This window comes from Vulpes lagopus, chromosome 3 (assembly GCF_018345385.1).
Source record: "Vulpes lagopus strain Blue_001 chromosome 3, ASM1834538v1, whole genome shotgun sequence".
Taxonomy (NCBI): Eukaryota; Metazoa; Chordata; class Mammalia; order Carnivora; family Canidae; genus Vulpes; species Vulpes lagopus.
Window position 1 is genome coordinate 81,305,564 of NC_054826.1, and position 14,758 is coordinate 81,320,321.

A 14,758-nucleotide genomic window follows, 5' to 3' on the forward strand; every position below is an offset into this window, starting at 1 on the left:
GCCATGGACTGCATTGTGATGTAATCATGTTGGAAGAGCTCTGGACAGATGGCTAAGATGTTTCTGCGGGTAGTGTAATCCTCCCCATCCCCACTAAATATATTTATTTGCTATTAGACTAAGCATATTGAAAGAATAAGCTATTCTTTTTTTCTTTCTCTCCAGAACTCTTTTACCACTTTTCCCCCCGAGTTTCAGGTATAAGAACCTGCAAAGATGAAAAAGTCCTGAAATGTAGCTTTTAAATCTACTAGTACACCTGATAACCCAACCAATATAAAGCAGGAGGGCACCAGAGCATTGTTAACCATGACAAGACAATCTCAGAAACAGATCTTGCTCTAGTTCAAATTCAGTACAGATGGAGACTTTAAAAATAACGTGGTCTGGGAAGTAGAACGATCTTAGTTGACCCAACTCCAAAGCAAAAGGCATGATCTGGCCCAAATTTTAAAAATAGAAAACTGTCCAAGAATAATAATAATATCTTGCTGGGAAAGACTTTTTTATCTCCCCTCAGTCAGAAAAAAAATAGAATGTAAAACTTTTCCCAGTCTCTCCAGCCCCACATTCAGATCCCTGGGTCTTTGCCATTTCATTCCTAAACCATGAGTGGATGTGAACGGCCATGGGTAAATTATGCCAGGAAGGGACTGTGGATAGGTGGACAGATAGATGCTGTAGAAGGTAGATGAAAGTCAAGGCTACAGAGATAGATTAGGACTGTGTGATTAGGATCCTTTCCAGAACTACTTACTCGAACAACCTGCTATATTTTGGCCCTATGTCCTTTCGTTCCCTCTGAAGATCATTGCTTCTTTGTCCATTCACGAGGTTTGACTTATCTCATAAAACTCAGCTAGTGAGAGCTTTCTGGGAATCCCTTCTTTATTCCTGGTTCAGTCAACAACCAGCCTTTCCTTTGTAAACGCCACTTCTGTCTCAGCTTCTGTCTCGTGGAGTGGAATTCATGTTGACTCATTGTCTTGAACACTTGCCTGTGAGTTCTTTGAGGGTAAAGACCTTTTCCTTATGTCTGTGTCCCACATGACGTCAAGCTGTTGTAGGCATACAATGAATGTTTACTGAATTGGATTGGAGTAGAATGGAATTGAATTGGATTGAGAATTAGATTCCCTCTTCAGTGGCTTCCGTAAAAGAAATGCTAGAGTGACGGCATTTCTTTACCTGAGTTAGATCAGGGATTGAGATGTCATCTGGCTATACCTAAAACCTTAAACTAAAGTGAACCACTCTCCTTTCAACCAGATGAGAGATCATGGGCCCATATATCCCAAATTGTCAGTGATGGTTCAAAATTGACTGCAAATAAAGCCAAGAGACATTTCAAGATCAAACCCTTGATAAATACGAGATTCAACAGTATGTTAAAGATTTTGTTTTCTCTTATCCTTGTCAGGAGCGTGATGAGGAATCTCAGAGGTATTTTAAAAGTTCTATCTAGTTGTACAAAGTATCCTGTTAGTTCCTAATGATCTTTCCTTAAATGAAATTGAAATTGGCTAAAGAGAAGATCTCACTCCATTTCATGCCTGACCTCTCTGGCGGCTAATAGAAATGTTATTGTTTGAGAGGCTCTGGAACTTAGTGATAGTTAAGCATTCAGACTATGGAGCCAGATTGACCTGGGTTCAAATTCTGAACCTGCTACACAAAATTAAAGTATATATATTTTCTGTTTCTTTCTGAGTAAGATGGAATTATGTGGAATAAATCATTTAAAGCAGCACCCAACAGGTAGTAAGACTTCAATACATGGTCATTATTCTTACTACTATCGCTACTAGATATTCCAACCAAGTTGATGAGCCCAGGTAATTTGCTAAGAATTTTTATTCATCACCACTTCCTGAGTAAACTCTTATCCTTTTGACTACTGATATAATACTTTAATTCCGTAGGGATGCCTGGGTGACTCAGTGGTTGTGCATCTGCCTTCGGCTCAGGGTGTGATCCTGGGATCATGGGATTGAGTCCTGCATCAGGCTCCCTGCAGGGAGCTTGCTCCTACCTCTGCCTATGTTTCGGCCTCTCTCTCTCTGTCTCTCATGAATAAATAAAATAAAATCTTAAAAAAAATGCTTGCATTCCATAAATAATACAATTTGGACTTAGCATCTTGGCTATCAGATTAGGTTGTTTTGTTTTGTTTACCATCTTGAATTTGATTATGACATTTAATAGGGAAACAATTAGAGAAGACTAGTTGTTTCATAAAGAGACTGAAGAATTATCATTTTAAAAGATCAAATTTCTGCCTTGTTTGACAATGGCATTAACTCAATGCTCAATACACACAGCAAAGCAGGTTCAGAATGAGGTGACCAGACGCCAAAGATAGAAGAATCCTTCTACATGTCAAGATCGCCTCACCCAGGGCATTCAGTTTTGTGTTATACCAGTTATAATAAGGTTAGGACATCTCTCTGCTGATAATATGTAGCAAACATATACTTTTATACAATAAAATCTAGAGAGTGTGGATGGAAACAATAGCTAAATTCCCAAAAGACTTCCTCAGAAATGAAAAGGCACATGGTTAGTACATTTGCCTGGTTTGGATAATTCTTTTGAGATGTAGATTATGCTTACTTTGTGCCTGACCAAATATGACAGATTATTAGATAAATAGAAGACATGATGGGGCAGCTGCTGTCTAACTAACACTATGAAATCACTGTAAATATCCACAAAACCCATTACACAAAGGAATGCTTGATTACTGGCAAGATTTAGCTACCATCAGGGTTATCTAGTTAACCAAAGTTATTAAACTAGGGTCCCAAATAATATCAGAAAAAATATATTCTCCAAATTCTCAGATAATTACCTCACTGGCTATATAGATAATACAAGTACAGATACATGTACTTGTTTGAGTATCCATTTTCAATTCTCTTGGGTATATACATGGTGGTGGGGTCATATGGTAACTCTGTCTTTAACTTCTGGAGAAACCACCAAACCGTTCATATTAGCCAGCTAAATGTGAAATTATGAATTTCTTTTTATAGACTATTTTCTACTGCACTGTTTTACATTCTCAACAGCAATATATTAGTGTTCTAATTTCAGCAACTCCTTACCAACACTCATTGTTTTGTATCATCCATGTATCTATGTATCTATCTATATATCTTTATCATCTATCTGTGTATTTGTGTATTTATTTTTATTAGTTATCCATTTGCTTATTTATTTAAATTTATTACAGCTATCCTGGTTGGTGTGAAGTGGTACTGCACTGTGGTTTTGGGTTGCATATCCAACTAATGATGTTGAGCATTTTTTGTATATTTGTATATTTTCTTTGGAAAAATATCTACTTGGGTCCATTGCCTGATTTTTAATTGGGTTGTCTTTTTGTTGTTGAATTGTAGGAGTTCTTAAGACATTCCGGACATTAAATTCCTATCAGATATGTGATTTGCAAATATTTTCTCCTGTTCTATAGGTTGTCTTTTCACTTTCTTGATATGTTGTCTTTTCACTTTCTTGATATTAAAACTTTTTGTTTTGATAGTGTCTAATATATCTAGTCTTTCTTTTGTCTCTTCTGCTTTGGGTGTCATACTTAAGAATCCAATGCTTGAAATCAAGATCAATGATCTGTATTTTCTTCTAAGAATTCTATGGTTTTAGCTCTTATATGTAGGCCACTGATCCATTTTGAGCTGAAGATTTGTATATGGCCTGATGCAGAAGTTCAAATTCACTCTTCTGCACATGAATAAACAGTTGTGCCAGCAACATGTCTTTCCTCATACAATGGTTTAGGGACCCTTGTTGAAAATCTGATGAGTGTATAGGGGTTTATTTCTGGACTCTCAATTCTATTTAATTGATCTATATGTCTATCCTTAGGCTATTGACATACGTTTTCTGATGACTATAGCTTTGTAGTAGTTTGAAAACCAGGAAATACAAGTTTTCTAACTTTGTTCTGTTTTTTTTTTTTCAAAAATATTTCAACTATTCCAAGCCTCTTGTAATTCCATATGAATTTGGGATTTTTTTTCCATTTCTGTAAAAAATAAAGGTTAAGTTTTCATAGGATTGAATTGAGTCTAGATTGCTTTGGGTAATATTGACATCTTAAAGATATTAAGTCTTCCATGAAAATAGGACATTTTTCCTTTTTAGTTTTTCTTAAATTTCAACAGTATTTTGTAGTTTCCAGTGTATGTCTTTCACTTCCTTGGTTAAATTTATCCCTCAGTATTTTCTTCTTTCTGATGCTATTATAAATAGGATTTAAAAATTAATTTCCTTTTCAGTTCTCTTTTGGTTACTATTTGCATAGAGTATTTTTTCCATCCCTTTACTTTCAACCTAGTGGTGTTCTGGTATCTAAAATTAGTCTCTTGTATTTTAATGTCCATTCTACCAATCTTTGCCTTTTGATGGAAGAGTTTTAACCATTTACATTTAAAGTTGCTATTAATAAGATATAATTTGCTTTTGCCATTTTCATATGTGTTTTTATATGTCTTATACTCTTTATGTTCCTCATTTTCTTCATTGTGTCCCTTGGGTTTAGCTAATTTTATTTTGTAGAGTATCATTTTAACTTCCTTCTCATTTCCTTTTGTGTATATTTTTTTAGATACATATTTTGGTGGTTATGGTGATTAAGAATTTTAGTAAATTTATAACAATCTATCTTGAAATCATTCTAGCTTAGCTTTAATAGCAAACAAAAACTCTGTTCCTATGTACCACCATTTTCCTTTATGTTTTTGTTGCCACAAATTGCATCTTATATATATGGTGTGCCCCAAAATGTAGATTTATAACTGTTTTATGCTATTGTTTTTTAAGTTATGTAGGAAATAAAAAAGTCATTTCAAATAAAAAACGTAATAATGCTGGTTTTTATGTTTACCTATGTAGTAACTTTTACAGTAGGTATGTATCTCTTTATACAGTTTTGAGTTACTGTCTGGTGTCTTTCCTTTCAACCTGAAGGACTCTTTAGCCTTTCTCATAGGACATGTCTACTAGAAACAAACTCTCACCTTTTGTTTGCTCTAATATCTCCTTCATTTCTGAGAGGGAGATTTGCTATATAAAAAATTCTTGATAGGGTTATTTCTTTTCTTTCAACATATTAATTATGTCATTCCACTGCCTTCTGGTCTCTAGGGCTTCTGATGAAATAATATATCAATTAATATGACTTTATTGAGAATCCCTAGTACCTGATGGTTACTTCTCACTTTGTATTTATGTTCCAGTTTGATTATAACATATATTTATGGAGTTCTCTTTGAGTTTATTCAACTTAGAATTTGTTGAGCTTCTTGTATTTGTACGTAGATTCATGTCCCTCATCAAATTTGGCAAGGATTCAGTCATTATTTCTTCAACTATTCATCCTGCCCCTTTCTTTCTCTCTTCTCTTTTTGAAACTCCCATAATGCATATATGTTGTACCATAGATCCTTATGTTCTGCTCACTTTTCTTCTTTTATTCTTTCTGTTACTGCACTGGATAATTTCAATTGTCTTGGCTTCGAGGTCACTGAATCTTTCTTCTACCTGTTTTAACTTGTTCTTGAAATCTGTGATCATTAATTTTATATGTCATCTTGACTGGGCCAAGATATATTCAGCTATTCCTCAAACTTTGTTTCCGGGGATATCTGTGAGAGTGTTTCTGGAAGAGAATAACATTTGAATTGATGAACTGAATAAAGCAGATGATTTTCCTCCATGTGTATTGACACCATGAAAAGTCTGAATATAACAAAAAGGTGGGAAAGTTTGAATTGCCCAGTCCTTGGCTGTTGAGCTGAGACATCAATCTTTCTTCTGCCTTTGGTATTCCTGATTCTCAGGTCTGAAATCTATACTATCAGTTCTCTAGCTCTTAGGCCTTTACCTATATCACTGGATTTTCTCAATCTCCAGCTTGTACATCACAGATTGTGAGATTTCTCAGCCTCAATAATTTCATGATCCACTACATTATTATATATATGTATTGCTTCTCTAGAGATTCCTATTAATAAAAAAAACCTCTAGTTTAAGTAATTTTACTTGTCAGCTCCTTTTAAAAATTTCTATGCCTTTACTGATACACTCGTTTGTTTGTATATTGTTTTTTTGATATCCTTTAGTTCTTATCCATAGCTGCTTGAAAATAATGAAGACACTTGACTTAAAGTCTTTGTGTAGTAAGTCCAATGGCAGTGCCTCCTTAAAGACTGTTTCTGTCAGTTTGGGTTTTTTCTTGCAAATGGGCCAGGTTTTCTGTTTCTTAGTGTGCTTTGTAATTTTTTGCCACAAACTTAGTATTTGAATATATATCATTACCCTTGAAATCAGAATTGCTCCTTTCCTCTGAATATGCTCTTTTTGATTATTAGAGCCTTCAGTCATTTGTTTCTTTAGTGATTCTTCCAAGCTGTTTTTACAAAGACTGTATTCTTTGTTGTGTGTGGTCCCTGAAATTTCTGTTCCTTTAGCTGGAGTTCAGCTAGGGTTTAATCTTCACCTCTCCTGGTCTTGCAGATGGATCTTGGTGATATACTCTTTTGACAATTACCCAGAGTCTTTTAGAACTCTGCATCAGCCTTCATTGCCTGCTTGCTTTGAGCCTAGATAGTAACCAAAGTTGAAAGTTTAGGATTGCTTTATGTCTTTTCTGAGCATCCTACCTTCAGCCTGAAATGTTTACTGAGCTGGGGAGAGGGAATAACAAATGAAAAAAAAAAAGCCCACCCACCAAGCTTTGCTACCATTTTTAAGTTGCCCTTTTCTTGGTTCAGTATTTACTTGGTTCAATAAAACTGAGCGTTTTCCAGAGTTCTGTCAAAGTTGGTTCTGGCAATTCTGCTTGCTTTTCAATGTTTCTGTGGCTAGATGTGGGCTTGGAACCACCTACCCCCACATTTTGCTGACACCACTCTGTGATGTTTTTCTTGATAAAATTTTTCTCCGTTCTGTGTGTTGATACTGATGGGCTTGTATTGCCCAGTATAATATTTTATATCATCTGTGGTAACCTAAACATGTGATTGCTTAAATGTTTGAAAATAGTTCCACCAAAAAGGAAAATAGTGAACTGTAAAGTAATTTGCTTATTTAGATTTTCAACTTTGCTCTATAAAAAAGTAAACAATCAGGGATCCCTGGGTGGCTCAGCGGTTTGGTGCCTGCCTTTGGCCCAGGGCACGATCCTGGAGTCCTGGGATCGAGTCCCACGTCGGGCTCCCAGCATGCAGCCTGCTTCTCCCTCTGCCTGTGTCTCTGCCTCTCTCTCTCTCTCTCTCTCTATGTCTATCATAAATAAATAAATAAATAAATAAATAAATAAATAAATAAATAAATCTTAAAAAAAAAGTAAACAATCACAAATGAAGCCAGGAAAATAAAAGAATTTGAACAAGAACATAAACTATGAAAGTTGCTTGGATATAGCAGAATATGAAAAACACAAGCAATGATAAACAGTTAGAAGCTAACTGAAAATCCCAGTTTCATCCAAGTTCTTCCTGTACCCAGCTGGGTAACCTGAAGCACATCACAATGATTTTTCTCCATTTGGCAAATGAATGGAATGGGCCTTATCAGTGGTTTCCAACCTGACTTTTGAAGAAAATTCCTTTCCTGAGGAGAAAGGAAAAACTGGAGAAAGTTCCAGGTGCCCTATGCCAATCTGAGATGCTTCAATTTTAGGTGTTTTATATACTTGAGTCCCATGTAAGATTTTATTTAATAATATGATTCTGAAAGTTTAAAAGTTTGAAACCATTGAATTATATAAGCTCTGTTTTTTTTTTTTTCAGGTGAAAAAATATTTTCTTTACTTCTACCAAGTGCACAGCCCAATCTAGGAGATTAAGAATTAGGAAACAGAGATTCTAGGCTGTCTTTTCTGTTTATAGGCCTGAGTTTTGGATAATATCTATCATCATCCCTGTCTTCTTTTTGTCCATCTACAAAAAGGAGGTATTAATAACTCTCTACATACTTCCTGGAGTTATAGAGCAAATTATAGAAGAAAACAGATGTAAAGCACCTTGAGAAGCTAAAAGTATTAGGCAAATGTAAGACATTACTAATTGTTGTTCAAGTCCTCAGCCATCCTAACCTCAATATGTCCAAGATCTTAAAAGATTAGGCAGAGTCTCATAGGAAACAACAAGAATTTATTAATTCTCATTTCCCAAGAATGAATCAGTATAATACACTACATCAACCTAGCTCTGGTATATTATTGCCCAGCAAGCTTCCTTTTCTTCTTTTTCTTTTTTCAAGTTTTTCTTTAAATTCTAGTTAGATAACATACGGTGTCATATTAGTTTTAGGTGTAGAATTTGGTGGTTCATCACTTACATACAATACCCAGTGCTCATTACAAGTACCCTCCTTAGTCCCCATCACCCATTTTAATCCATCCCCCTGCCCACCTCCCCACCTAGCAATCTTTCTTTGCCACACCAGCCCACCCGGCTTACCCATTCTAGCTGTTTGAGAGCATGCCCACAGGTAAGAGAAGAAAGAAGGAAAAGTAAAAGAGAAATCTGGATGTGGAAGTGTACCATGCTATCTTTGATGCTGCGACTCTTGCTGACATCTTGATGGATCATATCTGGTCTTGACTCTTATTCCCTTTCCATCTTGACTAATCATTCCCGAGACTTTCTGATCTTGCTTTAGGCTTTACAACCAGACTGCTGACCACACTCATCAGCTGAGTATCCCCAGAAGAGTCTTAAAACCACCTACTCTCGTCCATCATCCCCTAGGTGAGCTTTCTCATGTTTTGGCAGCACACTTTCTAAATGCATTTACCATCATATAAAGAAAGTAACCAACTCCTGATTTGCCTGAAACTTTCTGTTTTAAAACTGGAAATCCAGGCAGCCGGGGTGGCTCAGCAGTTTAGTGCCACCTTCAGCCCAGGGCGTGATCCTGAAGACCTGGGAATCCAGTCCCACATCAGGCTGCCTGCATGGAGTCTACTGCTCCTTCTACCTGTGTCTCTGTTCTCTCTCTGTCTGTCTCTCATGAATAAGTAAATAAAGTCTTTAAAAAAAATCAAATCTTAAAAAAAACCTGGAAATCCTGTGTCCTGGGACATTCTTCAGTCCCTGAAAAAACAGGAAAGTTGGTTCCCTCCCTCCACTTGTAAAGATACTAAGAGAAAACTATTAAAAAGAGAGAGATGCATAGATCAAAAGCTTCTGGTTCTTGTTATGGAGATACTGCTATTTAATATAAGCTCTCTGTTTGGATCTAATTCATGTAGACATATATGTCAAAAAAGTCATTGCCTGAGTCATTCCATATATTATGCCTACTTCATTGAGTGACCAAGAGTTAAAATAACCAATACTTTGTATAGTTTCAAGAAATAGGTTGTGCAAGTGCTACATAGCACATAGAGAATGGAAAAGAAAGAATTTTTCCTTAAAGCAGAAAGAATGGAAAGACAGATATTAGTGGCATGGATGGGAGTTGGAGGTAATGGCATGTGTGCCAAGTGTTTGTACAGCTTTAAATACTATGGGCACTGTATCTGGACATAAGTCTCTGTAATAAACAGCAGTAATAATAACTTGTTCATGTTTTGTTCAGTATTTAATAAGACTTTGGAGTATAACAAATTCATTTGCTTTTCTTTTTCCTTTCTAAAAACTCTGGAGGCCTAACAGCCTGCCTCAAATAGACATTTATGTTGCAGAAATTTCATGGACAAAAAAATGACCAGGACAACCCCTTTGGAGAGAAATTTGACAGGCTTCCTGTAAATCTTAAATGTGCGTAATTTCCAATACAGTGAATTCAAATTCTATGAATATGCTAAAGAAACCCTGGCATAGTCTGCCTGCAAGACACACAGAAGGATTTTCATTGCAGAATCAGTGGAGGACTGTCTAAGTAAATGTGGCAATTCATCTAATGGAACACAATCTAATCATTAAAAACTACTGACAGAGATGATATAGAAGGTAGATCTTTAAAAACTAAACAAGCTGCAGATTACTGCTTGCAGCATGAAACCATTTATGTAAAAGCTTGAAGCACAATACTGATCTTGTTCAGGGACTCATGTATATGTAATGTAAAATAATAAAAACTGGGCTAGAGAAACAGCAAACTGATAACAGTGGTTAGTTTTAGGAAGAAGGGAAGTGACTGGTCTAGAATAAGAGACAAAGAAATCTGTAGTTTTACTTGCAAATATTTCGTCTCTTCTATTTTACTTTTTTAAAAGACAAAACAGGGGCACCTGGGTGGCTCAGTCAGTTAAGGGTCTGACTGTTAATTTCATCTCAGGTCATGATCTCAGGGTCATGAGATCAAGCCCTGCATTGGGCTCTGAGGTGAGCATGGAGCCTGTTTGAGATTCTCTGTCTCCCTCCCCCTCCACCCCTCCCTTTGTTGTCTCTCTCTCTCTTTTAAATCAATTAATCAATCAATCAATCTATCATCTATCTATCTATTTTTTAAAAAGACAAAATAAACATTACAAATAATGATTGCTAATCTAGAAAGAAGCCACTCATGTTTGTTTTACAATTTTCTATACTTTTCCAAAACTTTTAGAGTTTTCAGAATGTGAAAAGTGTTTGAAAGAAAGCAAAGCCAAAGTAGAGGGAGGAAGAGGGTAAGAAGGCAGCCTCTATAGAGTTGATCTGGTGAATTTGAAAATCAAGCTAAGAGAGCGCTGGCAAACATCACAAGGATGCCCAAACTGACTTAAAAACACCCAAAGCAACAATAGTGAACCAAACAACAAATTTGTGTAAATACATTTGAAAAAAATAATAATATACCTTTTTATAATAATAATAAAGGCTTTCTGCCTTTATATTTTGCTTGGTAACCCAGGACCATCAAGAGAAGGTTGGACCCCATCAATAGAAGGGGCCCTGCAGCAGAGATGGGACATCCCTCACAGGGCTGGACACTGATATGCAGATGTGCTGGCCCTGGGCTCCTTCCAGGTGCTGGACCTTATTATTGGTCCTGACTTTGTTTATTTGTTTGTTTGTTTTTGCCACTGTTGTCTGTGTGGAAGCCCAGATTTTAAACCTAAGGCCTATGAAGACTAGACTCAGACTAGACTCAGCTCGTGTTAGAAACACTGCAGCCATCCTCAGGGATATACTTGGGCTAATATTTGTTCTAAGGTATAGTGTATTCATTTAAAAAAAAGAGAGAGAGAGATACAGTAAAGCCAACAAATTGGGAAGATGACTGCCATTGAAAAGATAGTTTATTATGATTCCCAAGAGGAGAGGGCATGCCATGCCATGCCATGCCATCTTTTGCATAGGGAGGCACCTGGGGCAGACAGGAGGCAGAGGGAGCCAGGGGAAAACACGGGCCAGAGTCTATATTGTGGTTTCCATAGGAAGAAACAGGTGAGGTAGGGCGGACAGGCTCAGGATTGGTCTAATTTTAATAGACTTCAGGTATAGGGCTGCCCCTCATTGTCTGGTACATGGTCCTGGGTGATTAGGGCAGGGGCATTATGGCCCAGAATAAGAACCTCATAGAGGAGGCAGTTGGGGTGTGGACTGTGGATTAGTAGTTTGTATTTGAAAGTCTTGCTCCCAGGTGAGTGGTTTGCTTTCCTCGGGAACTGGCTAACCCCAGGAGAGACAGTCCTGCCAGAGTCAGAAAGGCCCCACGTGTCAGAGCATCAGAATACAGAAAGTAAAAAAACACAACATAATATTATTCTGAGAGGCAAACAAAATCCTTAAATGCAAACTTAAGATAAAAGAATGATCGCCATTAAGAAGGCCTCTGTTGTCCTGGCTTGGCCCCCGGGCGTCCACACACAGCCAGTGTCTAAGATTTGGGGTGGCACTTCCCCACAACATCTGTCACTGCAGGAGGGCTGGTGGCTGCTGTCCTGCACCGGAGGGTGAGCTCTTGGAGGTCAGGTTCTGAAAGGCCCACCATGGTGGAGCCTTCTTCCCCCTGTTTGGCCAAACCCCTCACCTGGTGGCTGGCAAGCATCCGAGAGGCATGCGGGAGGCCCTGCGAGTGGAGCTGTGTCACCAGTGCTGAATGAAATCACTTTCTATTATCCTGGGAGAAAGAGGAGGATGGGGAGGCACGCAGATGACTTGCTGTGCCAGCAGCTTAGATTAGTCACACTCTCCCCCCAAGGAACTCCGCCGTAATTACTATCACTGGGGTTGCCATGCTGGGCTTTCAGACTCACCTCTCTCCCTCTGGTGTGGGCTCTTGCCTCCCAAGCCTGCTATTTTCAGCTATTGCTATTGAGAATGGTGTCTGATCATTCAAGTGAGATCACTGGCTGCACAGAAGTGCCACCATGTTTGCTTCCTTGTGCTGGCCTGGAAGGGGGAGGCCCTTTGTTCCTCAGCTCCTGGTGAGCACAAATCCTCAGCAAAGCCTCCTGATGAAAGGAGGGAAGCAAGACCCACACCCAGGTGCATGCATGCACAGGACACCGAAGGGTTTAGGAAAACAAACACTTCTCCCTTCTTGTGAGGATGTAGCTGGAGCCTTCACTTGGGAGAAGCGGAGAGAGAGTCGGGTCAGTGGAGGACCCATGCAGGGAGATGAGGGCTTGCCAGGTGCTGTGCAACCTCTGCTGTGGACTCCGCTGACCGCGCAAAGTGTCTCGTAGGATATAGTGTATTTTCTTTGTGGATGATGGTTCCCCAAAGATGGTCACTCTAGAGATAAAGAGGACCTGCCTGTATAATTTCATTTGATTTCTTCGTTTTGTTTCAGAGAATGCCTTGGGACGCCTGGATAGCTCAGTTGGTTAAGCTTTTGTCTCCTGATTTGGGCCCAGGTTAGGATCTCAGGGTCATGAGGTCAAGACCCAAGTCAGGCTCCATGCTGGGTATGGAGTCTGCTTAAGATTCTCTCCTTCTTTCCCTCTCTTAAAAAAAGAAAAATAATGCCTTGATCCATCCATGATGTATGCAAGAACATAAGCTTAAGAGTCCATTTTCATAACCGCCTTTAACTATTTACTTGGGAAAGTGTTAGTTGCTTGAAACAGAGGCAAAGTGAGATGGTATCAAGTGAGCTGTGCCTTTCCTATTCCTCTGTGATTTCACTGCTGTGTCAATGAGTCAGCTGCCATCAAAAATCAGCTGGCTGGGCTGTCTTCTAAGTGGTTCCACTCAAAGTTCTTTTGTTTTCAGCACTTGGCTTGCAGGAGCATTTCCACAGAACCCTGGGCCCTGTTTCCTGTGTCCTGCCCCTGCACCCCTCTCCTGCCTCTTTTTGGTGTGCAAAGGCCACTGTCTTTGGGACTACTTTGCAAAGTCATGCCTAGTATCAAAGTCACAGAGGGAGTGTGTGTGCACCTGCAGTCAGACCCGGCTGAAGGACGGGACTGTGTCTATTGATATTGGTTTTACTTGTGTTTGACAGGCTCCCATCCAGCAGTTTTTTTTTTTAAAATTAATTTTTATTGGTGTTCAATTTACCAACATACAGAAAAACACCCAGTGCTCATCCCGTCAAGTGTCCGCCTCAGTGCCATCCAGCAGTTTTATCTGCTTTCTGCCTAACTCAGGCTGGCCAATCTTTGAAAACCATTTTCATTGTAATTTCTAGGTTTCTTTTCTATCTACGTATCTAAATAAGTACTTCTAATTTCACCAGGAAGTCTTTAGTTTCCTTTAGCCTGTGCCCTTTAAAAAAAAAAAAAAAGGTTACACTTTGTTCATTTCCCTGAAAGAAGTGCCAACAGCTTTTCTAAGAAAACTTTAAATAAGGAATTAAAATGGCAACTAGAAAAAAATTATAAAAGAACAGGAAACCATCTGAGAGGAAATGCGGTGTAATTGTGTACCGTTTTTGGCACTAGAAACATTTCTGAAAGACAGTTGTATGTAAACTATATGAAGTAATTTTTTAACGTGCTGAGAGGCTTTTTTCTATGAACATCCTTTATAAAATTGTTTCTAATGAAATAAATGCAACTACTTGGAAATCTTCTAGCAAAATGTATATATAGGAAAGCCGGTGACTTTAAATATGGAGATTGCCGCAGAGGGGCAGGATAGCTTTTGGAGTTTGTAACGTGATGTGTAATGCATCTCGCCTTTTCTTAGACAAATAGGTATCTAGTGGCTCCCTGCTCTATGGCAGGCGCTGCTCAAAGCCTCGATGGTTCTCTCAGACCTACTGTACTTTATTTGGGTGCTGTTCAAAAGACTTTGAGGTGGTATCTATAGAAAAGCATGAGCTTTAAGGATGATAAAAATGATTAAATAGCACTCTCTTTCTATTCAGTTCTAGGTAAAAAATAATGTTTTTTGCTTTATTAAAAAATCAGATTTATTGGTTTCCAACTCACAGAAGTTGGAATACATTTGTAATTTGTATTTTGTCTCATTTTGCCATTCCTTAGTCTGGCCATGAGGTGGAGTTGGGAGTTTGGGGGTGCGAAGTAAGAAGGAATCAAGATTCTGTGTTATGTAACTCTAACTATTTGGGAGGGAAAGTTTTAGGGAAAAAATCAATATGAGTTATTTGGGCAAAAATCCCACAGGAATTTTGACAAAATGAGTTCCCCAAATCTAACCTGACAAAGTCATGGGGTAGCTTAAATTCAAAACATCTCTCTGAAGACAAGCCATGGGCTCAAAGTGTAATTGCAAATGCTTTGACTGCATTTCTTGAATGTCTCTGCAAAGTTTTGTGGAAATTAAAAAAGAAAAGCAGAACACAAAACCAGAATAATCACACCATTCAGTGACTTCTTCTTGAGTATTAA